Genomic DNA, 14,567 nt, shown 5'->3' on the forward strand with positions numbered 1-14,567 from the left:
TCACTGCTGCTCTGCGGTAGATCTCAGAAAGCCTTTAAAACATATCGTTACTATCATCAGCTGGTCATACAATCGTTAGACCTACCCCCAATGTGATCAGTTCGTTCGCTTATAAAACACCCCTGGGGTACTCTAGCCATCCACTGTAAGAATTGCATATCATGCATACTTACACGGAATTGACTACGCAGGACAATTCCTGCCAGGAGCTCCGGCGATTATGATTGGGACATCCATTTGAATAGCATCTGTTCCCCGGAGTTTACACTTAAGGGCGGGTTTACACAGGATTCACGTTGTCACGTGTGAGGATAGTCACGTGTTACCTGTCACGAACATAGTCGTTAATTGACTTAGGCTGAAAACATGTCATAACAGGACCTGGGGAAAAAGTGGCATTGTAAATCATACGTGTGGCCTGCTCTTCAGAAATGACTTGTTTGTTAAAATAATATTTACACATTACATGTAATAATCATTTTAACTCTACTCTATGTAAACCCAAAATAATTCTATGTAAACCCATCCTTGATTACATTTCTGGTAATAATAGTTACACTTGGATGTTTGTTTAACCAAAAGTGTATTCGGCTTGCTAATCCGCAGTCACCCTGCGTCATAATAAAGACGGCGATCTACATGTACATGTACAGGCCCGTCGCATCAGCGTTGTTTTTGTATTTTCGCCGTGCTGCGTAGTTACGCACTGGAGCGACAAAAGATGCAAGGGTGAAAATTTACATCGTAAATCCTATGTCGCCCGCTATTAAGAATATTCTTAGCTTTACACAGTACAAAATGCACTCTCTGTTAACTCGACGGAGGATTTCAACAAATACCGGTATTGGGGGAGTGCTGCACCTTTAGTGCAAATACCGTTGAATGACCGCCCATCAATAAGTCGATATTTGGGCCGATATATGGAAGTTTCAGGCAAAAGATTTCATCAGTTGCTGCTACAAAGTTGTCCAGTGTCTGTCTAGTATCTACCAATCACCGACGAAGATGAAGAGTACCCTTGTCATCGTGCTGTTGGCGACTTGCGCCAGTCTCTGGATGGTTCATGCCGGGCCGGTATTTATCGACGATGGATGTATGTACACGTATGATTTCAAATCCTTAGTGTTATTTTGGACACCATCACTCCTCCTGATCCCTCCACCGTCAGAGGACAGAGGTCCTCCCGACCATTATCATTTTCGTTCATTACAGCTTTGAGCTGTATTCGAGATATATGAAGTTTTCGCTGTTTTCGAAAATTTATGAGGGCTTATTCCATACCAAAATGTCATTTACATGTTCAACCATTTGGAAGTATCGCCGCGCAGAGAATTGTATACAATTCCCTTGTCTAATCTCATATGCAGCCAACGTGCAAGCAAGAAGTAGTGACCCCGTCATTGGGAATTGGAAGAAACCATCAGATACCAATGTGCCCGAACCGTAAGTCACTTTTTTCACATGTTTATTCTGAAAAATCATCCAACACATTTCAAGACGGGAGATTCAAAATACGATAATACTTTTGGTAAATCGGAATGACCGGAGATACATGTAAATGTCCATAAACCGAAACTTTATGGAGGTGTTCCATCGGCTTCCCGCCTCGCGTCCGTCACGTTCCTGCATGCTTCCCGTCAAAGCCTCCACGGACGTTTCTCGTTACCGTCTTGTCACGTATAAAACATCGTTATTCCCGTCACGTTACGCCAACGTGTTGTCATTCTCTTCCGTTTAAAAAACGGTTGATATGAGGTTAATCCCAACCAGGGATGTAGAAAAATTGTTTTATATCTGGTGTGACATACACAGCGCAATGTGTAAATCCCGTTTGAACCCTATCCGACGCACGGCTATGTCCGCTGGCTAGTATCACTCTAAGCTATCATCATTCGTGGAGAAGGTTGAAAAGTAGTGCAAATACTAAGGTTGTTTACGCGATATTAGACCCAACCCAACCCAACCAAACCAGACCAGATCAAACCAGATCACCTTCGTGCGCGTTTACACGGCAGAACAATCTAGAACGATCCGAATCGATAGATCGGTTTAGTCCCGCGTAAGCGGGCGGCCCTGTCGAAAAACGCAATTTCTTGTTTTGTCCAGTTGTTAAAGTCACTTCGTCTTTTTTTCCACAGGAAAACTATAATATTTGGTAGGAATTACCCCCGACGAGGTGTATTTTCAAGACCTTGATGAAATAGTGAGTAATTTCATGTTACGCTGAATCCTGGCAAGGTAATTTTTAAAGTCAAGGTCAGAGCATGCCGATCTACCGGCGTTGTGCGTCCTGTGAAAAGGAGGAGACTTAAGGATTATGTGGTTGGAGACTTCTAGCGGGTCATAAGCTTATTTGGTTAAACAATTTTAAAGATTTCGACTTGGGTCCTCGCTAAACTTTCAAACCCCACATGGACGTCAAGGAACTTTTCCAAAACCGATATTTTTTTCCAAAGACCATATTTCATATACCCCAAAGCTAAACCTCGGCTATGGGCACATTGGGTGATATGAATAAAGACTAGCAAATGCTTTTACTTCAATTTTGTACAGTGTATATGGTGTATATGTACATGAAGTTTTAGATAAAAGCATTTGCTAGTCTTTATTCATATCACTCAATGTCTACAGCGCCCTTTGCCTATGCATCACAGTGCATTTGCAATGCATTTACTGTGCTTCATTGAGGATTTTGGGGCGGGATGTTGCACTAGTGACGGAAGGGCCAATAAGTCCGGCATAGCTGGTAATTGCCAAACTCTGAGGGAAGAAGCTGGAACACGCTTCAACGCTTCTCTTTATTCCCGACTGAATTTGACTGTGCATTTGATGTCGAACACAAAAGAAAAAGAATGAAAATAAGCAGGATATGTCATCTATACTTAATGAAGTGACCCGAATACCAAGTGACTCTATGCCACATTATTTGCTAGCGTATCATACGCACCTTGATTTGTTCAGGTATTTATGGCTAAGGAGGCAATGCGATCGTACAATATGAAATCTGATACGAGTAGTGTATTTTACATCTGTCGCTTGGGACATGTAGAGTCTCTGCTTCTATCTTTCAGGTCATTAGTATCGGGTAGAGAAAATTCCCACAGCAAGCTGAGGACACGCGCCTCCTGGACTCCCAATACTCTATGACGGGCTTACACAGTATACATGTACATGCTTGTACACAATTGAATGCACTTATGCGTGTGTGTACTTGCATGTTCATGTTTATGTATTTGATTACAACATACCAATAAAGACCATTAAATTGAAAGGATTGTTTAGTGTTCATTATTCGTCGTGCTTAACCTGAATCGAAAACATGTTGCAATTACTATCAGAATCCAACTAAATGGAATGCCCTCGAATGCCTGTAGATTCATAAGGTCGGTGAATCTCAACTCTGAAATGTCTTACAGAAATGTATAGAGGCAATTTTTCCCTCTTTACTTGCACTCAGCATGGGCCAACCCAGCATGGGCTAACCCAGCGCTGTTCATGATCAGGATTTTAGGAAGTGGGAGTCTGAGCCTCGGTGAGCCGTATAATGAGGCTGGATTTACATTCAATTCACGTTTGATATACGTTTCACATACGCCACCTGTAATTTACTAAGTCACCATGTCATGACATGACGAGAGGATGGAAAGTGACAGCATCATGTAGACCTAAGCAGTGACGTGCTCTCCTGTTGATCAAACGGCGAGAGAACCCCGACCTCCGCTGCATGCCCGCGCATCTATCGGAGGTCGCGACTATCGTCAGGTATGACAATCTCCAGGCTGACATTGAATATATCCTCTGATGCAGATACTTTCCTCGGCACTTTGCAGGGCAGCCTGCTCGGTCAGTTAAAGTCCTGCTTTGAATACACAAGAGTAGGTAAGTTCTCGGTCATTCTCTGGTTGGTTCCCACAACAGGGCACGTCATATTACGGGTCACTCAATTATCGACGAATTGGTCAAATCAGTAGAATGAATATGATAAGACTGAAGTCCATTCTTATCATTCCACAAGTGAGGCGTAGACTTTAAAACTGACCTACCAAGCTAAATCAAGCATTTACGCGGTCGCTACAAGTGCAGAGGGTTAGAAGCGTCGATATCCACCACGAAAATGTCAGTTGCGAACGAAAGTAGGTCTGCATCCGCACCCCGAGGGGAGCTCATCTCGCCGAGGGATCTAAATTCATAAAATGAACGTTTTCTGGCAACTTCCTAAATTTGGCCGACACATAATCAAGTTTCCTCAGCTAACGTAACTCCCCATTCCTCATTCACTACTTTCTTGAACCAGCAGTTTGAAAACTTCATGTGGCGAGTCGAGCATTCGACAAGAGAAAACTTGATTCTGATTATCCATTCAATGATTCGCCAGATCCTCATTTGAATATTCTTGCATACGTCATGATTACTTCGTTTCCCTCCGTAAAGGTCTTATTGCTTGGAAAGACCATGGGTGGAATTCACCAAGGCATTTTAACGTGCGTGCAATTAAAGACCGATTATCTGATACACGAAGGATAAAACAGTGTAGTATTCTACATCACATTAACCCCCTCTCCCCGCAGTTCCTTATCCGCCGATCATATCATACTTTGAAGGTAGTGATAGATTAGAAAAAAACACGATGAAAAAAACCTTTGGGAAGAGCGTCACATCACAGTGAATAAACAGCCCCTACGTCTAACCCACCGACCCATGAACTCCCTACAGTGGACGTATATGTTCTCTTGTTTGTTTCTTGCCTCTCATCATTCTCGTTTTGTTTGTTTTTTTAGCGACGGACACGTGCCAATCGGTTGAGTTTACGGATGCAGGTATGTTTCCCCACTCTTAGAAATGAAGCTTTTTGAGCTTTTGAAAACACTATAAAGGCGGCGATTATATAGAAGTTCACGTTTTCACATAACGTGTCACTGCTCATGAGAACAAACAATTTCCAAAGAGCGGGCTACATACGATTCACGATGTCACCTTTCAACCTCACGTCGTCTCTTCAAACCTCAGTCACAGAGCTGACTTGTGACAAGTGAAACGTGAACAGTAACAAGATGAAGCCTGACATGTTATTCAGCCGACCCAAACTTGCAAAGAGGTTTTCCGTGAAATGAAAAGCCTTCGGAGGTTCATTTGAAAATCTCAAAAAACCTTTTGACCTTTTCCATTTTTCCAAAAACCTCTCCGGCCGGGATGCGTTTCGTGTTGGCTGAAAAACCTTTAAATCTTTCAAATGCTCAAGAAACTTTATTTCTGAGAGTGCTCAGGTTTATTCCCTTATTTGCCGTCGGACAATTTCCAGACTGTTGTTGTTCAGGTTTGATGTGTAGCGTGCTGGTGAGAGCAATCGCTGTCGTTAGTGCCTTAGGGGATCAGGGGGAAAACAGGAGACAATAACCTACCAACTACCCTTTATTCAGATGAAGTCCCTGATTTACACTCCTTTCTCATTCTCTCCTACTTTTAGATCCATGTTTAACCGGGGAAGTCGATCTCGCTGGAAAAATGCAATGTAAAGTATTTGGTCAAACCGTGTTGTGTCTGTCGAAGTCGTTTATTTGTGACGGAGAGTGCGACTGCGAGAGCGATTGCCAGGATGAGCTCGAGGGGAACTGTAAATGGAAGAACTAAAAGGTGAAGTGTTTTTTCAGACAGATCTGGCCAAAGGTACTTGGCAGACCTCTTGTCACTAATCTGTAACCGTGTGATCACAAATAGTAATGTTACACAGCCCTGGGCAGCCGGTGTCATAGTTGACCAGGTTTTGTTGACGCCGTGAAGGACCGTTGATTAGGCCTACCTTAAGAAGATTTACTTTAAGTTGTGCCACGCCACTATCTTTTGGTAAATGTGATCTAGTCACATTGCCGAGCTTCAGCAAATTACCTTTGGCCGGAACGATATGAGAAACACTATAAGAGACAGTTATCAGGTTATGCTAAATGCGGTATCTAGTTATCAGACAACAGCTGTACCTACGGATGGTGACCAAATCGGCGTGTCGTAAACACGCTCATCACACAAGGACATCGCTCTTTCAAACCACCTGTCAACTTTACCATTCGTGCTAGTTTTTACAGCGCCGTCAGGAGCAGTAGGGACCCGGTATTCTACATCACATTAACCCCCTCTCCCCGCAGTTCCTCATCCGCCGATCATATCAAACTTTGAAGGTAGTGATAGATTAGAAAAAAACACGATGAAAAAAACCTTTGGGAAGAGCGTCACATCACAGTGAATAAACAGCCCCTACGTCTAACCCACCGACCCATGAACTCCCTACAGTGGACGTATATGTTCTCTTGTTTGTTTCTTGCCTCTCATCATTCTCGTTTTGTTTGTTTTTTTAGCGACGGACACGTGCCAATCGTAAAAAGCGAGGAGCGAGCAAGTGGAATAAAACCACTTATCCAAAAAAGGAGAGTCTTGATTTCCCTGTACCTGAACAGTCACACGATTAAACCCTAATTCAACCGAGTTTGTGTTGTTTTTCTTTTTGATATGATGATCGCCACTGGTTGGTGGTATAAAGGAACAAGACATAGACCATCTGATAGACCTCTGTGTCTGTGGATGACTTGGAAGCAGTTGGAGTCGCGTCCTATGCCCATCTGACGCCATTCCCCGCTCTTTACAAGTGTTTTCCACACTGCGTGTGTCTCCATTGTTAAGGTCCACACCTGGTCAGCTGATTGAGATGAACTGAACGAACCTGTTCCTATCACTGCTGCTCTGCGGTAGATCTCAGAAAGCCTTTAAAACATATCGTTACTATCATCAGCTGGTCATACAATCGTTAGACCTACCCCCAATGTGATCAGTTCGTTCGCTTATAAAACACCCCTGGGGTACTCTAGCTATCCACTGTAAGAATTGCATATCATGCATACTTACACGGAATTGACTACGCAGGACAATTCCTGCCAGGAGCTCCGGCGATTATGATTGGGACATCCATTTGAATAGCATCTGTTCCCCGGAGTTTACACTTAAGGGCGGGTTTACACAGGATTCACGTTGTCACGTGTGAGGATAGTCACGTGTTACCTGTCACGAACATAGTCGTTAATTGACTTAGGCTGAAAACATGTCATAACAGGACCTGGGGAAAAAGTGGCATTGTAAATCATACGTGTGGCCTGCTCTTCAGAAATGACTTGTTTGTTAAAATAATATTTACACATTACATGTAATAATCATTTTAACTCTACTCTATGTAAACCCAAAATAATTCTATGTAAACCCATCCTTGATTACATTTCTGGTAATAATAGTTACACTTGGATGTTTGTTTAACCAAAAGTGTATTCGGCTTGCTAATCCGCAGTCACCCTGCGTCATAATAAAGACGGCGATCTACATGTACATGTACAGGCCCGTCGCATCAGCGTTGTTTTTGTATTTTCGCCGTGCTGCGTAGTTACGCACTGGAGCGACAAAAGATGCAAGGGTGAAAAGTGACATCGTAAATCCTATGTCGCCCGCTATTAAGAATATTCTTAGCTTTACACAGTACAAAATGCACTCTCTGTTAACTCGACGGAGGATTTCAACAAATACCGGTATTGGGGGAGTGCTGCACCTTTAGTGCAAATACCGTTGAATGACCGCCCATCAATAAGTCGATATTTGGGCCGATATATGGAAGTTTCAGGCAAAAGATTTCATCAGTTGCTGCTACAAAGTTGTCCAGTGTCTGTCTAGTATCTACCAATCACCGACGAAGATGAAGAGTACCCTTGTCATCGTGCTGTTGGCGACTTGCGCCAGTCTCTGGATGGTTCATGCCGGGCCGGTATTTATCGACGATGGATGTATGTACACGTATGATTTCAAATCCTTAGTGTTATTTTGGACACCATCACTCCTCCTGATCCCTCCACCGTCAGAGGACAGAAGTCCTCCCGACGATTATCATTTTCGTTCATTACAGCTTTGAGCTGTATTCGAGATATATGAAGTTTTTCGCTGTTTTCGAAAATTTATGAGGGCTTATTCCATACCAAAATGTCATTTACATGTTCAACCATTTGGAAGTATCGCCGCGCAGAGAATTGTATACAATTCCCTTGTCTAATCTCATATGCAGCCAACGTGCAAGCAAGAAGTAGTGACCCCGTCATTGGGAATTGGAAGAAACCATCAGATACCAATGTGCCCGAACCGTAAGTCACTTTTTTCACATGTTTATTCTGAAAAATCATCCAACACATTTCAAGACGGGAGATTCAAAATACGATAATACTTTTGGTAAATCGGAATGACCGGAGATACATGTAAATGTACATAAACCGAAACTTTATGGAGGTGTTCCATCGGCTTCCCGCCTCGCGTCCGTCACGTTCCTGCATGCTTCCCGTCAAAGCCTCCACGGACGTTTCTCGTTACCGTCTTGTCACGTATAAAACATCGTTATTCCCGTCACGTTACGCCAACGTGTTGTCATTCTCTTCCGTTTAAAAAACGGTTGATATGAGGTTAATCCCAACCAGAGATGTAGAAAAATTGTTTTATATCTGGTGTGACATACACAGCGCAATGTGTAAATCCCGTTTGAACCCTATCCGACGCACGGCTATGTCCGCTGGCTAGTATCACTCTAAGCTATCATCATTCGTGGAGAAGGTTGAAAAGTAGTGCAAATACTAAGGTTGTTTACGCGATATTAGACCCAACCCAACCAAACCAGACCAGACCAGATCAAACCAGATCACTTCGTGCGCGTTTACACGGCAGAACAATCTAGAACGATCCGAATCGATAGATCGGTTTAGTCCCGCGTAAGCGGGCGGCCCTGTCGAAAAACGCAATTTCTTGTTTTGTCCAGTTGTTAAAGTCACTTCGTCTTTTTTTCCACAGGAAAATTAAATTTGAATGGAATTACCCCCCGCTAGTTGTATTTTAAAGACCAATGATGAAATAGTGAGTAATTTCATGCTACGCTGAATCCTGGCAAGGTAATTTTTAAAGTCAAGGTCAGAGCATGCCGATCTACCGGCGTTGTGCGTCCTGTGAAAAGGAGGAGACTTAAGGATTATGTGGTTGGAGACTTCTAGCGGGTCATAAGCTTATTTGGTTAAACAATTTAAAGATTTCGACTTGGGTCCTCGCTAAACTTTCAAACCCCACATGGACGTCAAGGAACTTTTCCAAAACCGATATTTTTTTCCAAAGACCATATTTCATATACCCCAAAGCTAAACCTCGGCTATGGGCACATTGGGTGATATGAATAAAGACTAGCAAATGCTTTTACTTCAATTTTGTACAGAAAGACCTAGTGTATATGTGCATGAAGTTTTACTGAGATAAAAGCATTTGCTAGTCTTTATTCATATCACCCAATGTCTACAGCGCCCTTTGCCTATGCATCACAGTGCATTTGCAATGCATTTACTGTGCTTCATTGAGGATTTTGGGGCGGGATGTTGCACTAGTGACGGAAGGGCCAATAAGTCCGGCATAGCTGGTAATTGCCAAACTCTGAGGGAAGAAGCTGGAACACGCTTCAACGCTTCTCTTTATTCCCCAGACTGAATTTGACTGTGCATTTGATGTCGAACACAAAAGAAGAAGAATGAAAATAAGCAGGATATGTCATCTATACTCAATGAAGTGACCCGAATACCAAGTGACTCTATGCCACATTATTTGCTAGCGTATCATACGCACCTTGATTTGTTCAGGTATTTATGGCTAAGGAGGCAATGCGATCGTACAATATGAAATCTGATACGAGTAGTGTATTTTACATCTGTCGCTTGGGACATGTAGAGTCTCTGCTTCTATCTTTCAGGTCATTAGTATCGGGTAGAGAAAATTCCCACAGCAAGCTGAGGACACGCGCCTCCTGGACTCCCAATACTCTATGACGGGCTTACACAGTTCATGTACATGCTTGATCACAATTGAATGCACTTATGCGTGTGTGTACTTGCATGTACATGTTTATGTATTTGATTACAACATACCAATAAAGACCATTAAATTGAAAGGATTGTTTAGTGTTCATTATTCGTTGTGCTTAACCTGAATCGAAAACATGTTGCAATTACTATCAGAATCCAACTAAATGGAATGCCCTCGAATGCCTGTAGATTCATAAGGTCGGTGAATCTCAACTCTGAAATGTCTTACAGAAATGTATAGAGGCAATTTTTCCCTCTTTACTTGCACTCAGCATGGGCCAACCCAGCATGGGCTAACCCAGCGCTGTTCATGATCAGGATTTTAGGAAGTGGGAGTCTGAGCCTCGGTGAGCCGTATAATGAGGCTGGATTTACATTCAATTCACGTTTGATATACGTTTCACATACGCCACCTGTAATTTACTAAGTCACCATGTCATGACATGACGAGAGGATGGAAAGTGACAGCATCATGTAGACCTAAGCAGTGACGTGCTCTCCTGTTGATCAAACGGCGAGAGAACCCCGACCTCCCCTGCATGCCCGCGCATCTATCGGAGGTCGCGACTATCGTCAGGTATGACAATCTCCAGGCTGACATTGAATATATCCTCTGATGCAGATACTTTCCTCGGCACTTTGCAGGGCAGCCTGCTCGGTCAGTTAAAGTCCTGCTTTGAATACACAAGAGTAGGTAAGTTCTCGGTCATTCCCTGGTTGGTTCCCACAACAGGGCACGTCATATTACGGGTCACTCAATTATCGACGAATTGGTCAAATCAGTAGAATGAATATGATAAGACTGAAGTCCAGTCTTATCATTCCACAAGTGAGGCGTAGACTTTAAAACTGACCTACCAAGCTAAATCAAGCATTTACGCGGTCGCTACAAGTGCAGAGGGTTAGAAGCGTCGATATCCACCACGAAAATGTCAGTTGCGAACGAAGGTAGGTCTGCATCCGCACCCCGAGGGGAGCTCATCTCGCCGAGGGATCTAAATTCATAAAATGAACGTTTTCTGGTAACTTCCTAAATTTGGCCGACCCATAATCAAGTTTCCTCAGCTAATGTAACGCCCCATTCCTCATTCACTACTTTCTTGAACCAGCAGTTTGAAAACTTCATGTGGCGAGTCGAGCATTCGACAAGAGAAAACTTGATTCTGATTATCCATTCAATGATTCGCCAGATCCTCATTTGAATATTCTTGCATACGTCATGATTACTTCGTTTCCCTCCGTAAAGGTCTTATTGCTTGGAAAGACCATGGGTGGAATTCACCAAGGCATTTTAACGTGCGTGCAATTAAAGACCGATTATCTGATACACGGAGGATAAAACAGTGTTGTCCACGGACGGATAAACGATAGTCTGAACAGCTATTCTGAAGACACGATGATCGATGTTTTATCCGCACGCGGACAAGGCTGGTTTAATCGGTCAATAAATGCGTGTCGAACCATTGTTCGTTCAACCGCGCAATGGAAATACGTAACTCGCCGCATATAAAAGTAGGTCTTGATTCAAGTACTCACACGCTGCCAGCATGGTAAAAACGGAGAGGGCTGAAAATTTCGCTGCGGAGCAGAAGATGGGCCTCATGGAAGCGATACGATTGCGGGAGAAGGTCATTGAAAGTAAGCGGTTGATGCAACCTTGATCAAGAATAAACAGCTGGTATGGGTTGACATTTCCAACAAAATGGCTGCAAATTTCCCCGAGAGACCTGAGAGTGACCCAAAAGATCTCAAGAGAATTTTGGCGACGGATGAAAACCAAGGCCAAGGAAATAGCACGAGACAAAAAGATTGATAATTGCCGGGCTAGAGTTAGCGCATGATTCTTGTCTGTTGCTGGCATCAGGTAATTTTCTATCACGCCAAGCAGCCAGTGGAAAGTTTCTTTCGGGATCCTAAACCGTTTTATGAATTTCGTGTCGCTAAATTTCGTCACCGAGTCCAGCCGTTCCTCGTAAATACTCTCTGCACGAGGGTTGGGCAACTGCTCTTCTGCAGCTGCCTCTCCCTGTGCAAGCTCAACTATTCTGTCCATTATAGGCACTGACGGCCTCGGAAATGATCAAAGTATGCCTATGAGAAATGTTTTGGCCTTGTCGCAGATATAAACATGCCCTCACGGGCGATTAAGTTATCTTTTGTTGGCAAACACGCTTCTTGTCCGCACGCAGTATAATCACTTGGATTACCACATTTGTACGTGCAACACTTAAACGACAGCTAAAACACCTTGGTAAATTCCACCCCGTTTGATTTATAGGAAGTGACTATTTGGCAAGCCCTTCTTACCAAACAGCGACTTTTTCTTGTCGTGAATGGAGAGCCCTCCGATTGGCTAATGTGTTGTAAAGTCTCCAGCTCGCCAAACAGGGTAGATTTTTTACCTGTTTGGCAAGCCCGGCTGGCCGAACAGGGTGGCTTTTTAGTGCTGTTTGGCAAGCGACTCTCCAAACAGGACAAACAAAGATGCCTGTTCGGCGAGTGGCTTGCCAAATAGACCCGGTGTAATGTTTTTGAGTGTTTCTGTTTTTGAGTGTTTCCCCTCATTGTTTGGGAACGCTCAAAAATAGATTGACAAGTTTTTCTGTGTATCCCCCCTATTGAAAAGTCGTGGTCTCTCTAGCTGCCTATTGTTTGGAAACACTGACACATGGGAAACAACCACAGATGTTACACCGGCCTTGATTGTAATACTGATGCAGGTTTTTCATTGTATTCATAACTTATTACTTCAACGTGATTATGCCCCAGGTGAAAAGAATTAGCACTTACAAAGCGGTGATATTTAATCAATTGGCGTTACCACATGCATGTACAAGTACTTGTATATTCAATTGGGTGTAATAGATTAAATCGAGAGTATTCAATTCGTTTGCGATGGACGGCGTAATTCCAGTATAGGAATATTCGGTCATTGACACGAGGCACGGCGACATTCAAATTGGCGCAGACAGTTACGACTTTGATCGGCTGGGTCATCCTTTCCTTTATCACTCCAAAGTCGACGGCATTTAACCTTTCGCAGTTGACCCTTTAGAAAAAAGTGTTTGTGCGTTCGACCTTATTTGTCCAACACAGATATGCACCCCGTATAGATGGTTTTCGTTATCTCAAAGAAGAATAAAAAAAATCTTGGCATACATATTCCGCATTCAAGACTATTTTTTCAAGGGTTTTATCATCTGCATAAGAATCTTATTGTTTTCAAGATAGTGTCAGCACGCTACACTTGGTTAATGTTTCTATACATTCTGTTGCTTTTCCAGCTCCGTTTGGTGTGATGAAAACTGAATTCACGGACAGCAAGAAGTGCGACGATGGCTTTCATCATGTCGCCGTTGCGGATATTCCCAAGGGGGTTTTCATATGCAGTGTCGCCGGACCGATCAGGTCGGACCGAACCCGCTACACAATGCAAACAAGCGATGATGAGCATACGGACCCGTTGATTCCTCTCCGTTATACCAATCACTCGTGCGAGCCGACAGCGAAGATCCTCTTCTCTTCTAAACCATGGAGATTAGTGGCTGTGCGTGATATTAAGAAAGGCGAAGACATCACCTTTGACTATCATACTTTCGAATACAAGATGGCGGAAGGATTTAACTGCGCATGCGGTGCTAAGGCTTGTAGGGGGAAGGTTCAAGGCTTTTATTATCTGCCTGAGAGTCAGAAGAATGAGTACGCAGATGATGTTTCGCCAGTCGTCAAGAAACTGTGGGAAAGTGAACAGTAAACTAAATGGTTGTAACTTTCCGCTTGAATTACTACGCAGATCACCGAGAACTCTTTATTTTAGCTTAATTATATCATTCATGATTTAACGACTGAATTAATGCTCAGTAGTAGTGATGGTGAATTCAAATAATGCTTTTATCATTTGGAACAATTGGTCAAATACATACAGCGAACGCCATCACACACTTGCAGGGTACCTCGGCTGTGATTACTTTTATGTAAAGACCGAGAGCTAAACACTAGTATATAGTGAAAAAAATCGCGAAATCACAAAATGTACTGGACGATACCTTTCTAAAGTGATACGGATAGTGTTAAGGATCTGCTGACAATGTTACTCAATTGTAAAATACCCAACAGTAATAATATGAATATGTTTTAGTTGTAGGCCTAACTCTAATTTGGTAATACTGTGTCAAACCGCTTTTAACGGATATACAGGCTATGATTGTCGTCATTTAGGGACAGCCACAACAAGAGGGCTTGGTCGCAGATCCAAATTTCTTATAAAGAAAATAAATAATTGTTGTTTCAGTGATCCACAGACCTGGCCTACTCTAGTTTCACCGTACTAACCCAGCTGCGAAATCGAAACAAAGTCCATGCGGAGGCATGAGGCCATGGCAGTCGGATAATCAACTTGGTGTCGCCAACCCATTGTCTATTCATGTTGAACACAATGGCGTGGTAGAACGGCCATGTTCATTGTCTATTCATGTTGAACACAATGGCGGAGAACGGCCATTTTCATCGTCCATTCTTGTTGAACACAATGGCGGAGAACGACCATTTTTATTGTCCATTCTTGTTGAACACAATGGCGGAGAACGGCCATTTTCACTGTCCATTCTTGTTGAACACAATGGCGGAGAACGGCCATTTTCATTGTCCATTCATGTTGAACCA

The 14,567-nt window shown here is 43.1% G+C and overlaps 4 long non-coding RNA genes across 6 annotated transcripts; all 4 read left to right on the plus strand.

Moving 5' to 3' along the window:
• The first annotated feature begins 934 nt into the window (after positions 1-934).
• Positions 935-3,272, plus strand: LOC135483477 (uncharacterized). 2 transcript variants are annotated; one of them, XR_010446329.1, is made up of 4 exons: positions 935-1,093; positions 1,368-1,443; positions 2,139-2,203; positions 3,072-3,272. It is a non-coding gene; the product is annotated as an uncharacterized LOC135483477 (long non-coding RNA). The 2 variants fall into 2 exon arrangements; XR_010446330.1 differs by lacking the exon at positions 2,139-2,203.
• Positions 3,273-4,638: 1,366 nt separating this feature from the next.
• Positions 4,639-6,445, plus strand: LOC135497342 (uncharacterized). Its single transcript, XR_010448812.1, has 3 exons — positions 4,639-4,817; positions 5,465-5,631; positions 6,348-6,445. It is a non-coding gene; the product is annotated as an uncharacterized LOC135497342 (long non-coding RNA).
• A 1,207-nt stretch (positions 6,446-7,652) lies between these two features.
• LOC135497346 (uncharacterized) lies at positions 7,653-9,991 on the plus strand. Of its 2 annotated transcripts, XR_010448813.1 has the most exons (4): positions 7,653-7,811; positions 8,087-8,162; positions 8,857-8,919; positions 9,794-9,991. It is a non-coding gene; the product is annotated as an uncharacterized LOC135497346 (long non-coding RNA). The 2 variants fall into 2 exon arrangements; XR_010448814.1 differs by lacking the exon at positions 8,857-8,919.
• Positions 9,992-10,665: 674 nt separating this feature from the next.
• On the plus strand, positions 10,666-14,205 carry LOC135497353 (uncharacterized). Its single transcript, XR_010448815.1, has 2 exons — positions 10,666-10,853; positions 13,190-14,205. It is a non-coding gene; the product is annotated as an uncharacterized LOC135497353 (long non-coding RNA).
• The last annotated feature ends 362 nt before the right edge of the window (positions 14,206-14,567 follow it).

This window comes from Lineus longissimus, chromosome 1 (genome assembly GCF_910592395.1).
Source record: "Lineus longissimus chromosome 1, tnLinLong1.2, whole genome shotgun sequence".
Classification (NCBI taxonomy): Eukaryota; Metazoa; Nemertea; class Pilidiophora; order Heteronemertea; family Lineidae; genus Lineus; species Lineus longissimus.